Source organism: Macaca nemestrina, chromosome 7 (genome assembly GCF_043159975.1).
Source record: "Macaca nemestrina isolate mMacNem1 chromosome 7, mMacNem.hap1, whole genome shotgun sequence".
Taxonomy (NCBI): Eukaryota; Metazoa; Chordata; class Mammalia; order Primates; family Cercopithecidae; genus Macaca; species Macaca nemestrina.
In genome coordinates, this window is record NC_092131.1 from 59,570,359 (window position 1) to 59,588,789 (window position 18,431).

The window sequence follows — 18,431 nt, forward strand, 5'->3', positions numbered from 1 at the left end:
ACATGTTATCAATTATTTTTTATTCAGTTGATAAGCAAGATGTTTTAAAATAAAGTCTCTATGCACTTTCCATCAACGTTCAATAAGCATTTTAATGTTTGAGAAAAACTGAATCACCCATTTATTAAAACTGACAAATTTTTGAAAAATTTGAAAAATTTTTCAAAATTTTATTAACTGGTAATTCATAGACTCTATCTTAGAAAACACTCTCCTATGCATTTTTTCAACATAAAGCACATTTAGAATTTGCTTTCCTAAACTTGTAAATACATCAATATTTGATTGTGTAAAAGACAATTTGATATCATTGATCTGACCAATATTGCACATATAAAATCAGTTTGGAATTCATCAGTGGGAGGCTGAAAATAGTCACCTCCAATGAGGTGATACCTCACAAATGCTAGACTTAGATTTTCTTTCTTTTGTTGGGGGGGGGGGGCCTAGAAATGTTGGTGTATAAGGTTTTAACTTATGTTATTTCTTCAAAAGTTTTTATAATTTGGGGACCCAAACACACAAAACTAACACTACCAATTTAATTATTAATTACGTCCTATTACTTTATAGGATCAACTTCAAGCAGTTAAGTGGTTCAATTTAATAGTTTTATTCTATTTCAGCCACCCCATAAATAACTTCATAGATTTCAAGGGCATAAATTTAACAAATGATAATAGGATTTCAGTATTTTTAAGATACAGTAAATTATTGGAAAAATTGCACGGTCAGTGTCGTAACTGTTTCACTGTAGCGTTCTAACCATACCAATTTGAATACTTTCAGAAGTGCAAATGAACTTTAGATTTGGTTGTAAATGGTAATTTATTTATTTATTTTTTGTTTTTTTTTTTTTTTTTTTTTTTTACCTACTCACATTTGTCTTTTGCTATTTCAGAGTGAAACTGGAGCTTTTCTGGGCATATTACTATTTTTTAAAGATTATATGGAGTTTTATCCCTTCCTTGAACACTCGACATATTTGTTTGTGTTTAAGTAATTAAGTTAGATTTTGGTTTCTTTGACTTTTTATGCACTCTTTTTTCTTTTTTAAAAAAATGTCTCCACATTTTACACTTCACAAGACATAAAATACTATTATATTTAATTCTCCTTAAGGGAATATTATTCAATTGTTTAATTCACAATGCAGAGAGTGAAACCATGTAGGATGAATGGAGTAATAAAAATTATCTTAAATCTTTTTGTATATCCTATATTTAAATCAAATTATAGGCAGTTTAGTTGTTCTCAAGCAGAATATTTGTAATGTGACTTAATACTAAAATGTATCTTACTTCTCTACTGATTTTATATGTAAAAATCTGAATAATTTCATTAAAGTACATTTTAAAAAGAATTTACCTTGAAAAGCTATAAAATGAGGTGTCAGTTGAGGTTTCTAAATACAAAGGAATGATTACTTGCAATTGTCCTCAAATTAGTGTAATCTTTCCATGCAGCCCACAACTGAAGTTTTTTCCACCTGTATTTCTCTAAATTTTATGTCAACTGTTTGTTCGAGATACTTGGGTTTACTAGCATGCTGAGCTGATGGAGCAGAAAAAAACACATTTTCCATACGCAGTCACAAAAAGATTAATTGGTACCAGCTTGTTAAGCAACACACTGTATTATTTAAATACGCTTTCTGTGCCTTTTTCTTTTTCTAAGATTGGGCACTATAATTCTCAACGGGACCTATACAGGAACTCAATCACATAAGTCAGGAGAATCTGTAGCGCTAAGGCAGGGCTGACTGTCTCCGTTGTCAGCTGTTAACTACTGAAATAATTTCCTACTGGTTGGTGCAAAATTCCTTTTCCAACCCCTCAAGGTCCTTTGTGCTACCTGCTACTATGACTCCTTCCTGAAGATTCTGAGGACCACTCTACAATCTAAGGGGAATTTCTGGCATAGCAAAAGCCATCCAGTACCCTTCTCTTGTATCTGTTCTGATTGATTGTTGCTTTTTCTCTGTAATTATTGTTAGATGTGTTGAATAAGATCCCTGGTTCTATGAGATACAGTCCTAATAGAAGACAAATTCTATGTCACTGTTGGTGAAATGACCCATTACCTGGTATAAAATATGCTTTAAAAATATAACAATGAGAGTCAACCAAAGTTTGAGTAAATAAACCCAGAGATACATTATTTGCACATTTAGATGTTAAACACTGATCAAAATATCTGACATTGAGCCAAACAAAGAATGCATGTCTCCTAGCTTCTTCCCAAATGCAATATTGGGTCCATAGAGAAATTAAGATGGTGTGAGGTGTCTAGGGAGTTAATTAACTAAATTCTTTTCAAAAGCCTGACCCATATGCTGGAGGGAATATGACCCACCACAGAGGCACAGGAAATCCTTCCACCTCCATACCTGAGGAATTTACTAGAAATTTTCATTCCAAATATCTTAATAATAGGTTACAAATTAATGATCATTATATGGAATTCTTTAGTTATCTCTCAGAGGTACACAAAGATGGAGGCTGCAAGTCAGGAGACAGTTGATATTTTGAGACAATTAGAATGAAATGGAAGGAACAATATAGTAGGATTTTGACTCCTCCAGTGACTACTTGTGGACCTTTGATGACGATTTCCTTGATCAAATGGGAATTCTAATACAACTGTAAAGAACTTTTATGGACATTGAATATGAAACATATGTAAAACATCCAGGTTACTGGGTGGCACACTTCAAGAACTCAAAAAGTGAAATTGGCCGGGCGCGGTGGCTCACGCCTGTAATCCCAGCATTTTGGGAGGCCGAGGCGGGCGGATCACAAGGTCAGGAGATCGAGACCACGGTGAAACCCCGTCTCTACTAAAAATACAAAAAATTAGCCGGGCGCGGTTGTGGGCGCCTGTAGTCCCAGCTACTCGGGAGGCTGAGGCAGGAGAATGGCGTGAACCCGGGAGGCGGAGCTTGCAGTGAGCCGAGATCGCGCCACTGCACTCCAGCCTGGGCGACAGAGCGAGACTCCGTCTCAAAAAAAAAAAAAAAAAAAGTGAAATTATTGATATTATGTATACTAATTGAGGCTAATAAACATTGTTGGTTTCCTTGTCATTCGAGTATTTTCATATTGTCTTCTCCTGTTAATTATGACTTTAAAAATGTCAAGAGCAAAATAATACAAGAAAAGAGAAAATAGGAAAAATGTCAAGAAAAGAGAAGATGAAGCACTGTTAGGGAGTAAAGGGACGGTTTATAAATGCTAAAGACAGTGGTATTCATATGAATTACCTGTTCAGGTAACTTCCTAACTTGTTCTATTAGTACTGTGCACACGTGGCAGGCAGTTCAGTCAATAGGCTGTCAATCTCTTCTCCCCTCTCCTTCCTTTTGGTATTTCTTCCCACTTTACCACCAGAAAATATTTAAAATATTATTTAGAATCTTTCTTACTCTGAAACATTTTGGTAGAAACATACATAAGCCATAAAAACATGCCTATTGTGCCCCAAGTCTCAATATTGTTAAGTTTTTCAACTTTACCATTTCTTCGCTTGTTTCTCAAAAACCTTAGATGCAGGGGGAACAGTGTCCCTGAAAACCTGAAACACTTTTATTGTTTCAATAGCCAGAATTCTCTTATGTCTTATATTCCACTCTAGTTTTCTCCAGGCCAAACTTGTCTGAGTAATGCAGTTAAAATCAACCAATTCTGATTTGAAACATCTCACAGGATAATTTTAAAGGTACAGTTGAATTTTGTCAATAGAAATTAATAGTTTGTATGCTTATTATTCTGAGTAAAATTCTCAGATGATACATTTTTTAGAATGCTATCCATATTGGTTAGTGTTCTATGTGCATTTGAGAAGAATATGCATTCTGTTTTTGTTTGATAAGTACCTTTATTAGTGCATTTGAACATATTCATTTTTATTTTTTTCTAAGAGTTCTTATTTTGTGTAAGAATTCTTAACAGCAATGTTTGCTCAATTGTACTGATCATTTTTAGTTACAAAATATACCTTTTTAAGAGGACTTAATGATATATCAAATTTAGTAGATTTAATTCACTGTCCTATACAGTAGATACAGAACCAACTTAATTGAAACCACTATTACATGGCCTAGTTTATGTTTCTATTTAATTTATGTTCTTCTTCTATGTTCTTGATTGTAATTTTTCTTGAATCCTTTTGCATTCTAATTAGTTTAAGAATAAAAGATATGCTACTTTCACAAAATGAATTGGTTTAAGTTCTATGCTTCAGAAAAATTTATATAAAATGAATATTAGCTATTTTATAAGAGCTGAAAATAACTTTTCTATAAAATTATTTGGTTTCAAAATGTTTTTGGAGGTAATTCCTTATTCATTTAAAACAAGCTACCCAGGATGTTGATCTATTCAGGAATTTAGTATTTAATGAGAAAATTTTGTTCATTCATTTAATTCTAACTATCCTCTGCTTCAACTGGATTATCACATTTATTGTATGGTTTCCTACGGCTAAGTTTCTTTTTTTTATTTAAAATATTATTTTATCACCATTTTGGAGGCTAGGAGGTCCAAGATCAAGGAGGCAGCAGGTGAAGTATATGGTGAGCGTTCAAGTACTCTGCTTCCAAGATGGCACCTTGTTGCTGCCTCCTTACATTGCAGAAGGCAGAAGGGCCAATGTAGCTACATTTCTTATATTTTTAACCTACTTGTCACTTTAAAATATTCCAGTTATGTCCATTTACTGTTTTTGGTTCTTCAATTAAAGTTTCCAGACTAGATAATATTTATTTATTATATTTCTTCAAAAAACATGTTTGGACTTCTATTTTTATCAATTCTTAAACTTTCCTGGTTTTAATTCACTGGTATTTGCTTTTGTCTTTTTCCTTATGTTGGTTTTGTTTTATTTTGCTTTTCTACCTTTATAAACTGAATGCTTACACCAATGTATTATTTTTCTAACTTAATAAGACATTTAAAGTTAAGTTTTAAATTTTTGGATAATTTTGTGTATAACCTATAATATTCAATATCTAAGATTCAGAAAGAGATATTTGCTATAGTGTTTGTGTATCTATCTTCAAAGGAAAGTTCATATGACTTCAAAGTAATCATATTCTCTACTGTCCATAGCTAATTCTCTGAGGAGTAACCATTTTACCCAAGTGAGATAATATCTAGACTGGCCAAAAATAAATGGAACAATTATATGTGTGTGTGTGTGTATGTATATGTGTATATATAATGTGTACATTATACACATTATACATATATAATATACACACTATATATGCACACATGCATAAACATGCATATGTGTGTGTGAGTTTTTTATGTGTGTATATATATACACTCACATGCTATAAATACACATTTACATACATATATACTACATCTATATATCCATATATGCTCATAATAATTTGTACATATACTTTTAGTATATTAATATTAATATACACATAGGGAAATAAGTCATATTCTCTGTGTTGCCATTTTTTAAATTGTCTATAGTTGAACTTTGTATATCTTCTTTAACTCACTAGCATTTACAGATGGTAAGGAGTTGAGTTGAGGTTTAAATATTGACACCTGATTATTCTTTTTTTGGGGTATCATAAGATTGTAGTCAATGTTGTTTATATGATAGCTACATTTCAGAGTTTGTGTTTTAAGATCTATATTTATTTGTTTTTTTCAAAATATTCAATTTACAAATAAGGATTTAATATACTCACAGTGTACAACATGATGATTTGATGTATGTATACATTGTGTAACGATGACCACAATCAGATTAACACATCCGTCACCACCCATGCTGTCCACTAGATCTCCAGAACTTATTCATCTTAAAACTGAAAATTCGTATCCTTTGACCAACACCTTCTCATCCCTGTCCCCTTAACATCTAGCCACTGGCTACTATCATTCTATTCACTGTTTCTATGAATTTGACTTTTTAGATTCTACCTCTTCAGTTAGGTGATAGACTATTTATCTTTTTTTGTATCTGGCTTATTTTTCTTAGCATAATGTCATCCAGGTTCATCTATGTTGTCACCAATGGCAGGACTTCCTTGCTATGGCTAAATAATTCACATTATTTACCAATTGTGGTAGTATATACCACAATTTCTTTACACATTCATAAAATATTTAGAGATAAATTTAACCTGGGAGTTGAAAGATCTGTATACTGAAAACTAAAAAGCATTGATAAAAGAAATTTAAGAATAAATAAAATGACTGCCCATGGATTGAAAGAATTAATGTTGTTAAAATGCCCACATGAAAAGCAATCTAGAGATTCAATGCAATCGTTATCAAAATTTCGATGACTTTTTTTCACAGAAATAGAAAAAAATACAAAAATTTATATAAGGACCTCAAATAGTCAAAGCAATTTTGAGAAAAAAGAACAAAGCTGGAGGCATCATACACCTTGATTTCAAACTATACAACAAAGCTATAGTAATCAAAATAGCATACTACTGACATAAAAACAGACACATAGACCAATGGAACAGAATAGAGAGCCCAGAAATAAAGCCACACATATACGGTCAAATAATCTTTAACAAAGATGCCAAAATACTCAATAGGTACAGAAAAATCTGTTCAATAAATGATGTTGGGAAAACTGAATATCCACATGCAAACGAATAAAATTGAACCCAGGTCATATATACAAAATTTAAAATGAATGAAAGACTTAAATGTAAGGTCTGAAACTGTAAAACTCACAAAGAAAGCATAGAGAAAAGCTCTATGTTTAACATGGATCTTGGCAGTGATTTTGTTTAACATGACAGCAAAAGCACAGACTAAAAATACAAAAATTAGCTGGGTGTGGTGGCGGATGCCTGTAATCCCAACTACTCAGGAGACTGAGGCAAGATAATTGCTTAAACCCACAAGGCAGAGGTTGCAGTGAGCCAAGATCACGCCATTGCACTCTAGCCTGGGTGATAAGAGCAAAACTTCATCTCAATAAATAAATAAATTAATTAATTAATTAAACAAACAAACAAATGGGACTATATCAAACCCAAATGCTTCTACACAGCAAAGGAAATGATCAACAAAATGCAAAGGCAACCTTTGGTATAGTATAAAATATTTGCAAAACATACTTGATAGAAGATTAACATCCAAAATATATCTCACACAACTCAATAGCAATGAAACAAATAACCGGATTTTTAAAATGGACAAAAATGAAGAGACATACAAATGGACAACAAGTGTATGAAAGTATGCTCATGTCACTAATTATCAGAGAAATTCAAATCAAACCCACAATGAGATATCACCTCACACCTTTTTGTATGGCTATTATGAAAAAAGAGGTAAGTGTTGGTGAAGTTATCACAAAAAAATGCTTCTACACTGTTGGTGGGAATATAAATTGATATACTCATTATGAAAAACAGTATTGAGGTTTCTACAAAAAAAGGGTAATATCATATTATCCAGCTTCTGGATATATATCCAAAGGAAATGAAATCGATATCTCAGAGAGATATTGGCACCCCCCCCATTGCCACTGCAGCATTATTCACAATGGCCAAGATATGAAAACAGTCTAAGTGTCCAGAGTTTATTTTTATAATCTATTTTTTGTTCAATACTTGTGATTCAGGGCTATTTAAAATGAGTTTATATTCAGTAAAGTATGAATTATGACATATGTGATAATCATACTGAATATACTGATTCTTATTTTGGTCTTTGATATATTTTCAAAATCTGTTATATATCAAGATCACTTTACCAATATTGCACTTATATCATTTTCTTTTGATATTTTTAGTTATTTCAGTTTTGTGTATTATGTTACAATACCAACCAATACATATTCATGATTCCTAATCTTCACTATGTACCCATTTAATTTACTAATGGAGGGTTATAGTCTTTTTCTCATTTTAAAATTTTTGCATTTCCTTATAAGTGTAAAGTTAATTTTGCTACTCTCAATATTTTATATAGTATTTATGTTTTTCTCTTTTAAACATTATACATGGAAGCAACATTTTCTTGTTTAAACAGTCATTTTGTTTTAGGTTTACGTAAACATTGTACAGTCACTTAAAATAGTACCTAATTTACAAGTTTATAAGTATTGGAAACATGTATATTGAATTCATAATTGTATACTCAGTGCACATTAGACACTCAACTAGCCATTATATAATTCATTAAATGTTATTATTATGATCATTATCAACATACTTTATCCTTGCTAGTACTTTGGTTTATGTAACTGTCAATATACCCTATATATTTTATTTTTTAAGAAACATCTTCTAGTGATTTATAATTTATTTTTCTTGTCTATATATCATTACCTATATCTTAAGCAGTATTTTTCTAATTTTTAAAATTAATAATAATTTATATTTTTGCTATACTTTAGGTGAAATTGAACATTCAACATGCTTTATTATTAACTCACTTCCTTATATTTGATAATATATGAGAACTTTAAACCTATTATGGTTTATACACTCAACAACTGAATTATACATATATTCCTTTTCATACATAACATTTTGAAAAATGTGCATTGTATTGGAGCAACACACTTATTCAGCTTTAACTACATATTTAACTATTTTAATATTTTATTAGTCTCTGCCATGATAGAAAACATTTCCAATATTACAGTGTCTTGCAACAGTAAACATTTATTTCTTGCTTGTGTTGTGTAATAGCTGTTTGACTGTAGCTATGCTGAGTTGTCTTGGCTCAATTGCACTTAGCAAGGATCACTTCCTTGTAATTTCTCAATCTAGAACCCCGGCAAAAGGAGTTGCCGCTCTTAGGTACATGCTTTTCACATGATGAAGGGTAATAGGGCAGAGTCAAACCGTGCAAATGCATGTAAACTTTCTCCTTGGATTGTTTGTACGTTAGTCAAGTCATTTTTCAATTGGAAAATGAAGTCATATGGCCAAGTCAAAGTTCAACGGGAAAACATATTTCTCCTACAGGGAAGTATGGGCAGAGGGGAATAACTTTGAATAAATAATGTAATCAACCACAGCTGTCTAACATAAAACCAAAGTCTTCTGCTATAGCTTCCTCTATCTTTTTAAATTGTTCTTGGTGAAGTACATCTGAGACTTGCATTTTTAAGGAATGTATACTTGAGTAATATATTTTCGCACCCTTGTGGTTTTAGAATATCTTTTGGATATTTTTCTCCTGGGTAGGTGTGAATCCCTTGGAACACTAAAATTTTCCTCTTAAAACTTTTTTAGATGATAGTACTTTGGATCAAGGAAGAATGCTGAAAGTAGATGGAAATGGTAAAAACCACAAGAGAGATCTATATTTAATAGGAGGAAATGAATTTCTGTAAAATATTAAAAAACAAACACTAACAGAATGAAAGTTGGTAGAGTGTAGGTAAATATTTTAGTAAATGTTTCAAGAAGGGAATTTTAATAGAGTCAAATTCTGCAGAGAGATCAAATAAGATGATTGGACAGAATCTATTAGAGTTAATAAGAAGGATACTATTGCTTTCTTGAGCGTGATAGGGAAGATCTTATTCTTCAGTGCATAGATGAGTAAATGCGAAATAACCATGGCATAAACAAATGCAGACAGTCTTTCATTTGACTGTGAGAGAAAAATCAAGCCAAGGAGTAAGGGTACTAAAGGAATTTCTTTTTAAACGTGGGAGCGTGTTTAAATATAATTGGAAAAGTTAGGAGAGAAAAAATATTATATGATATAGAGATTATAATTTTTGGAGCAATATGTTAAAGAGATAGTAGTAGGACTTGGGAGCATGAAAAGACAAGGAAATACATCTTCTTCTTTGTAACAGTGGGGAAGGAAGAAAAGATGAATGGTGATATAGACAGACATACACAAGAGCTGTTCACAGAAACGAAGTCTTTCTTATTCAATGGAGCCAAATCCCTCTATGAAATGAGACGTATTCATTTTACTGGTCTTTGGTGAAATATGTGAAAGGATATTTGAGGCAGGTGCTAGAGAGTTCCAGCTAAAATAAACATCAATTTCTTGGTTTGAGAGTCCAGTTAGGTTTAGATACCACAATTGGTTGTTTTGTTTCATTATGCTTTCCAATTTGTTCTGAGTTTTCTAGGTATTTCGGAGCAGGAATGTACTTTCATCAAATTTAGGTCATATTAAACACCATAGATATAAAAGACCTATTTTAGCACAATGATGTTATTACTAATACTAAAGAAAACACAGCACCACATACTATATATCAAAATTTTATAAAACTGGGTTATGTCTTATATAATGTTTTATGTGGCATCGAATATTGTTTGGACATTCTCTAGCCTTATTAATATTTTTCCTGGGTTGTTTCAGTCTTCCCTTTGTCATCATAGCTCCAACTCATTTTTCTTTTCACATGATAACTTCAGTGTGGTGTCACATAAAGTGAAGAGTTAATGTACTATTTCCATCTTCCTCATAAATGTTACATTTTATTTTAACATGCAATGTTTTTTAATACTCCCTTTAATGCTTTAGAAACTTTAGTCCTATTTTATCTATTTAAATTGCTTTTCTGTTTTTTTTTTTTTTTGGTGCATTTGCTAATTTATCTTTTACCACCATATTCCTTTTCATACATAAAAAACTTAAAAATGGTTTTATTTTTATTGTAAACGTAATATAAGCTTATTGCAGAAATTCAAATAATGCTGAAAATATAAGATTAATAAAACAAAAAACTTTGCATAGAGAAATAATTTTTGCTGACATTGTGAATATTGTGCCAGATAGGTTTCTACAATTTTACATAAAGGGAATATACTTTTTATGTTAGATATAACTCAAAAGCATTATGTTCATTTTTAATGCCAAAAAAAGGGATCTACATTATCATTTTAATTAAAAACTCTTCTATTGTATGGATTCCAAATTTTTGAAACCTTAAATAACAGAGAATGAGGTTGTTCTCAATATTGTACAATTATATTCACAAGATATATTCACAATACTATTATTACTATTAGTATGAATTCTTTTACACATTTTTTAAAAATGTAATTAGGCTGGGCATGGTACTTCACACCTGTAATCCCAACACTTTGGGAGGCAGAGGCAGGTGGATCACTTGAGGTCAGGAGTTTGATACCAATCTGACTAACATGGCAAAACCCTATCTCTACCAAAAATACAAAAAATTAGCTGGATATGGTGGTGGGTGCCCATAATCCCAACTACTAGGGAGGCTGAGGCAGGATAACCGCTTGAACCCAGGAGGCAGAGGCTGCAGTGGGCCGAGATCACACCATTGCACTCCAGTCTGGGTGACAGAGCAAGACTCTGTCTCAAAAAAAAAAAAAAAAAAAAGTAAGATAACATTCTTGGCACTATTATTGGGATTACCTTAAATTTATAGATTATTAGATTTTTAGGTAGAATTACCTGATGTTGAGCTTTCCCATTGAAGACTTCTTTTGTATCTATCAGTAGTCCTTTCTTCATATTTACTTTTTCACATTTCTTCCTAAGTTTGTTACCAACTATTGAGGTCTTTCATGTTGCTGCTAGTGCCAGTTGGGTGCTTTTATACGTAGCATCTTCTAATGTGTTTTTTTCCCTGAATTTAAATAAGTAGTCATTTCTGTAAACCAGTTTGTGCTCATAAATCTTACTGAATACTCTTGTTATTTGTAATTTTTTTGGTTGATTCTCTCAGATTTTTCAGGCGTACAGCATTATCATGTATAAATATTGATAGTTCTACATTCCAATGTTTGTAACTTTTATCTCTATCTCTCATCTATGACGTTAGAAATGATTGTTGACTTGTTCTTTTCATGACTTTAGTGGAGAACTTTCTAGTGCTTTCCCATTAATGAAGATACTGACTTCATACTTAAGATACATATATTCTATCATATAAGCTTTAAAAACAGATTTTTGAGCTCACTTCATAATTAATGAATCAAAATCTTCAGGTTGTTATATAGTGATTTTTATTAACAGCATAAATGATTTTTTTAAACTAGGACCAAAATGCATAATTTCAACTACTATATTGATTATACAAATGTTTTGTCAGACTTCTCTTCCCTACCCTTACCCTTCAAGTCACTTTTATCTATAAATACAGTCTCATTTTCAGGTGAACTTCAATGCAAAATTTTAAACTCAGATCAATTTAATTCTTCCCTTCTTTCACTGATTATAAGCTGACTCCTTCCCTCCTTTCTCTCATTTCTCAAGGCTAATATGTGACCCTAGACTCATAATTAGGAAGAGTGTGATGAATTATTTAAGATTTTCTTTCTATTTCACTTTTTATTCCTCTGCCCCACCCACACCACATAGCCCTAGTGCTTGTGTAATGGGAATACAGGATTACAGTAAAATAAAAAATCTCTCTTCCCTAACTGGTACAGTGTAGTTCTTTCTTGGATAACACTAAACTTTCAGCATATCTTCCATGATGGCAGGCTCACAAGTTCTTGTTCCATTGTGGGATGCATATGTGTGTTCTTCAGTGTCCCTGTGGGAACTCCCCATGGCATAGGTTGCAGACATAAGAAGTATACTCTAATACTTTAAGCTACCAACTCCTTTCAACAGGTGTCTATCCCACCATATTTTACTTTTTAGCCTTTCAAGAAGCCTTCTTAGGCAGAGTCCCACAAAATGCTTCAGGCCTGATAATCTGCTTCAGTGTTCATTCATCTAATCCCCAGGAAACTCATGTCTGGTTACTTCCACAACTGTCGATGCTTGGTCTGTGCTTAAAGAGGTCAGTGCTCTGCCTCATCATCTTGGGTAGTTACAAAGTTATCCAGGCATGAATCAGGCATCCATCCAGGCATATAGATGCCAATCTCTCCTTGCAGCAACACTGGTCTTTTTCTGAAGGGTTCTGTTAAAACCCTTTAATTCAGTCGAATGTGTCAGAGAGTGCCTGTTCCTCTCTCCCGTGGGAAGGAGTGGGGAAAAGTGAATGCTCTCTAGTCCTAGGCCCATAACTGCTTACTTTGATGCCTCACTCTACTTTCAAATTCTCTTCTTAAATAATTTGAAGATAGAAAACCAGGTAAGAGGGCAAGACACACTAAGCTACCTTTACCTGTCTAGGAGCTTTTAAGTGTTTATGTATGCAGGGCATAGCCAATAATTTTTCTTTCCAAAATTTAATCCTAGAGTTGATTCCATTAACTTAATAACTATCACATGCCACTATATTTTTAATTTAGTAGCTATGGTTTAATATACTGAATCTCTGTTAATAAACCAAAAGAGTTCTACTGCATTTCATTACCAGAATTTGTAATGAAACTCTTTCATTTCAAGTACTTTGATGTCATTTCAGATTGCTCGGGGTGAATGATTGACATGTGCTCATTTAAGCACTTCATATATATCCTTCTGGATTAAGAAAACATTCCTAAAAAAGCAAAGTGTAATATTAATTATCTTAGATGTGTTTCTGAAGGAAATAAATGCTGTAGTATGAATTCGAACTTCTCAATAAAACTTTAGTTAATGAAAGTATCAAAAATATTGAATTTTACTTTTCACAAAAGAAGATATAAAATGATTGTAGAACTTCCTCAGGATACACAACCCTATGGAATTTCATGGCATAATAAAAAACTTATGAGATTAGGGACCTGTGGGTATTCCATTTTATTTTAGTAACATGTGATTTATAATCATCCAAGTTGATGGGTGCAGCACACCAACATGGCACAAGTATACATATGTAACAAACCTGCACGTTATGCACATGTACCCTAGAACTTAAAGTATAATAATAAAAAAAAAATAAAAATAAATAAAAACATTAGTTGTAAATATTTTTTAAATCATTCTAAATTATTTAGGCATAATAGGAAATGAATTGGCTCATGATATTGAAACTTAAAATGTAGATCTTGGCTGCCATCTCAGAGCCTCTCCATTTATGAAGACAAGGTGGTTAGTGGCACGTTGGGATACACAGAAAGAGATTATCAACCCCTGGGGAAAAATGGCCTCTCATTTACAGCACTTCCACTAAATGTCCCAAGTTTAGTAGTTATTTGCAAAGATTTGGACACATGCTTATCCTTGTTCACTTATTATTGATAAGGAAATAAATTGGGTAAAATTTATTAAACCAATAAATGGGTTAAAGCAGCCCATGTTTTAGAGAATGAGTAGTGCCAACTTCTTCCAAACCATAAATTCTAAGAATATGTAGTTCCCCAAAGGAAATATGATTTCTGTTGCCAACAAATACTAAATAAAAACAACAGATGCCTACTGGTGTATGAGTTTTAGTATTACCACTTTTTACTGGCAGCATGGCAGTAAATATATAACAATCTATTTCAATCTCAAACCCCATACAGTTCTAGATTGTTGGAGTAGAATATTAAAGTGATAAATGAATGAAATCCATAAGCTAAATGAAAATAATTTTAAGCAATTAAACACTATAAAACAGAATAAACATAACAGGAATATAAAAAACATACCTCATTAAAGAGAAAAATATATTTTTTGGTTTTAGTTTTTAAATTCTATTTCCTAATTTTTATTGATTTTCTATCAGTTATTTAGAACTGTATGTTTAAATGAAGTTTTAAAGTTATCTTTCCGTTATTGATTTCCACTTTGTTTCTCATTTAGACAGAGAGAGTATTTTTATCTGATACAATTTTTGAAATCTATTGCTTTATGGCCTTATCTCTGGTCTTTCATATAAATTACATGTGTTCTTAAAAGAATATGAATTCTCTGTCAGGGTCAGGTGCTTCTTCTGTACATGTATGTCAATTAAGTAAATACTTTAAACTTTGTTCTTAAATTTTTTCATCTCTCATTTGATCTTTTTGCCTTTGTATCTTGACTTTTGAATTATTGCTTTCAAATAACCGAATGCATCTTTTGAAAATACGATGGAAAAATCAGCTATTTGTGTTGAACTTCCTACAATGCAATTGCTGTTGGGCATTGCAAATAATTAATTAATTAATTAATTTTTTGTTTTTGAGATGGAGTCTCATGTCGCACAGGCTGGAGGGCAATGGCACAATCTCGGCTTACTGCAACCTCTGCCTCCCATGTTCAAGCAATTCTCCTGCCTCAGCCTCCCGAGTAGCTGGGATTACAGGCATGCACCATCACACCTGGCTAATTTTTGTATTTTTAGTGGAAACGAGGTTTCGTCATGTTGGCCAGGCTGGTCTTGAACTCCTGACCTCAGGTGATATGCCCACCTTAGCCTCCCAAATTGCTGGAATTACGATTGTGAGCCACCGTGCCCAGCCAAATATTAATTTAAAAGAAAGTAGTTGAGCATTGCTAAGAAATTGTCTTTTGTGTTTGTTATTTTATATAAATTTTGTCACACATTGGTTTATGTGTGAAAAGGATAAAGCAGAATATTCATTTGGCTATGTTTGATAAAAAATTTCTTAAAAATTAAATGTACTCATATTTTTAATAAAGCGAAGGCTGGAGGGAAATTAATCATACTCACAGATAAACATATTTTCTGCCACTCACACCTATTTTTCTATTTAAACTCCTAACGAAATCTTCCCATGGCAATTTATATTGTGATTGTTAGATTAAATCATTGCACTATGGTGAATATTTGGCATTTCTTTGTCATGTGGTAATTTTCTAATGTTGATTTTATTGTTTTTAATTACTGTTATTGTTAAATTTTAATCAGATGTAATTAATTAGATGTACTCAATTAGATACAACTAAAATTAGATTAATTTACATAATCAAGCCTTAGTACAGTGTAGGAATAAAATTTCAAAATAATAGCTTTAAAATATTTTAATCTGTTCCTTATGATGACAGCAATAGTAACTTTGACATTTGAAAACAGTAAAGCAACAAATACAGTTTTTAAGAAACAAACAGCATAAATTTTTCTGGGAGATGAAAATAATTTAAACATCAATGTGAATTTGTAAGTAATATTCAATAATGCATATAACAGAATTAAAAGATCCATATCTATTTACTTATCTGTGTATCTATCCATAATAGTGTCATATATCTTATATGCACTATGAATATAATTTTAATAACTGACATCATCCCTTTGAAATAACTTTTTAAAATTTCATCATTGTTGGTTTTGGTATGAGAGTTATCCCAGCCTCATAAATGATTTATGAAATTATCCAACATTTTCAATGCTGGACTGTTTACAAAATATAGATAGTGTTTGCTTTAGAAGGTTTGTAGCTCTCAGTAGTCAGAGTCTAGCCCCGGTATTTTTAGTTTAATTCTTAAATATTTTTAAATGTTTCTTTGAGTTAATTATCTATTCAAATTGAGTCACTTTTGATTATGTCTTATTATGTGTACTTTTTTACTCTACTGTAAATAATATTTTTACTGTAACTATATACCACAAAAATATTCCTATAAATCTCATATTAGCATTTTATCAGGGTATAAAATTGAGTTCAGATAATATTTTTGTTAAAAATCTATAGTCAGGCCAGGCGCAGTGGCTTATGCCTGTAATCCCAGCACTTTGGGAGGCCGAGGCGGGTGGATCATGAGTTCAAGAGATCGAGACCATCCTGGCCAACATGACAAAACCGTGTCTCTACTAAAAATACAAAAATTAGTGGGGCATGGTGGCACGCGCCTGTAGTCCCAGCTACTTGGGAGGCTGAGGCAGGAGAATTGCCTGAACCTAGGAGGCAGAGTTTGCAGTGAGCTGAGATCGCACCACTGCACTCCAGCCTGGGTGACAGTGAGACTCCATCGCAAAACAAACCAACCAACCTATAGTCAAAAATTTATAGTTTGTGTCAAAACTGAATTCCAAATTCCCATTTTTTCACGAATTTACTTGTTCAATGCAGTTAGGCTAAATTCCCATTATGTGGGAATAACACCATAAGAATAGGTGGGTAGCTCCATTTATTGACTTTGCTGTTATGAAGCAAGTCTCTCAATTTTTATAAGTTTATTTCCTCACATATATAATTAGGTAGGTTTTGGAAATAATTTCATTGTAGGACTATAGAATACATTCCTAACTTCAAGTATTATTTCAAAATGTATATAATTTTCAATGTAATGTGAGAAGGTATTTTATAATGGGAGAGAATTCTTCTTAATAATCTAGCTTCTGAAAATATATAAATCTGACTGAGAAAACATCTGTTACATTTTATGGGAAAATCTGAAAAACAATACTTTAAACTTTGACTCATAGTTCATTTAATATATTCAACTACAATGGCATGGTAAAATATAGAAAAATGGTCATAACTAACTCAATTGATTTTGATTTTTGGAATATTTTATTAGAAAAATTAACAAATACATGTGAATAGAATATGTATTTATTCTTTGGTGAAAGTGAAAGTACTTAATTATCCAATGTGTTATCAATAATGTCATAGATTTGCTTAAAATAATTTATGGCAGTTGAGAATTTTTTTTTCCCAAAAGCAGTATAAAATTAGACCCATAATATCACACTGAGTATTTTCACGTAATTAAGTGTTCTGAATTCTTTACTTTTTATTTTCATTGTCTTGCCTGCTCATCATGATTAAAAGGATATATGTTCTAATTTGTATGGGTATGCAAATGCCTGGAAAATTTTAGCTTTAAAGAAAATTATACCAACATAGGAATCTATCTAGTCTCTATTGAAGAAAATATTGTACACAACAAAAGCAAATCTGCATGTTTTGCTCTTTAAATCTATTTGTGAGCTAATAAAAAATAATTCACTATATAATTTATAACAAATAATGTAAGAAAGTTATGATGAGAACAAAACATTCATTTTTATGAATCTATCACGGAGGGATTTTTTAATCCTGTCATAGAAAATGTTTATATTTGCATGACTTACAGAACTTCATTTTATATATGGTTATATGGTTAATTTTAAGATTTATTTTGAAGAACATGGGAAATTACAAGGCCATTTCTAAGAAAATTCTTCTGTGAAACACATATTTTTCAATATATTTTTTATTTATGCTTATGACTTTCATGTTTTTTTCATTGTAAGCTTTCTCTGAATTTAATTTGTGTCAGAAAGCTAATTTAATATCTTACTGGAAGTTCACAGCCCAGTTCTCTAAGTAAGCATTATATTAACATTCATATGCAAAATTCTATAAGCTATGTCATGATGACATATGTTACTTTATCTTGAGAGTGGAAATATGTTATTTTACTCTATTCTTGTAACTTATAGGGTAAATAGATACAGTGAATAACCCCTTGGTGTTTTTAGTATTAAAGCAATAATCTTAGTATTAAAATAGTAGTTCTTAGTATTAAAATAGTTGTTCCAAAGACTTTGCAAATACACTTATATCTATGATGCTGGAAAGTGAAAAATATAAGGAACAGATCTGAACAAATTATCACTTGACAGGCAGAAAAATAAATCTGACTCACAGGAAATAAATAGATGAAAGAAGAGAAGAA

The 18,431-nt window shown here is 31.7% G+C and overlaps 1 long non-coding RNA gene across 1 annotated transcript in view; it reads right to left on the bottom strand.

The window, feature by feature from the left end:
* LOC139364098 (uncharacterized) overlaps positions 1 to 11,642 on the bottom strand; it is a 125,772-nt gene extending 114,130 nt beyond the window's left edge. The window contains exons 1-2 of the long non-coding RNA XR_011625367.1: positions 11,409 to 11,642; positions 3,263 to 3,377 (exon numbers count right to left, since the gene is read on the bottom strand). This is a non-coding gene — a long non-coding RNA (uncharacterized lncRNA). The remainder of the gene's footprint in view (positions 1 to 3,262; positions 3,378 to 11,408) is intronic.
* Between the last annotated feature and the right edge of the window lie 6,789 nt (positions 11,643 to 18,431).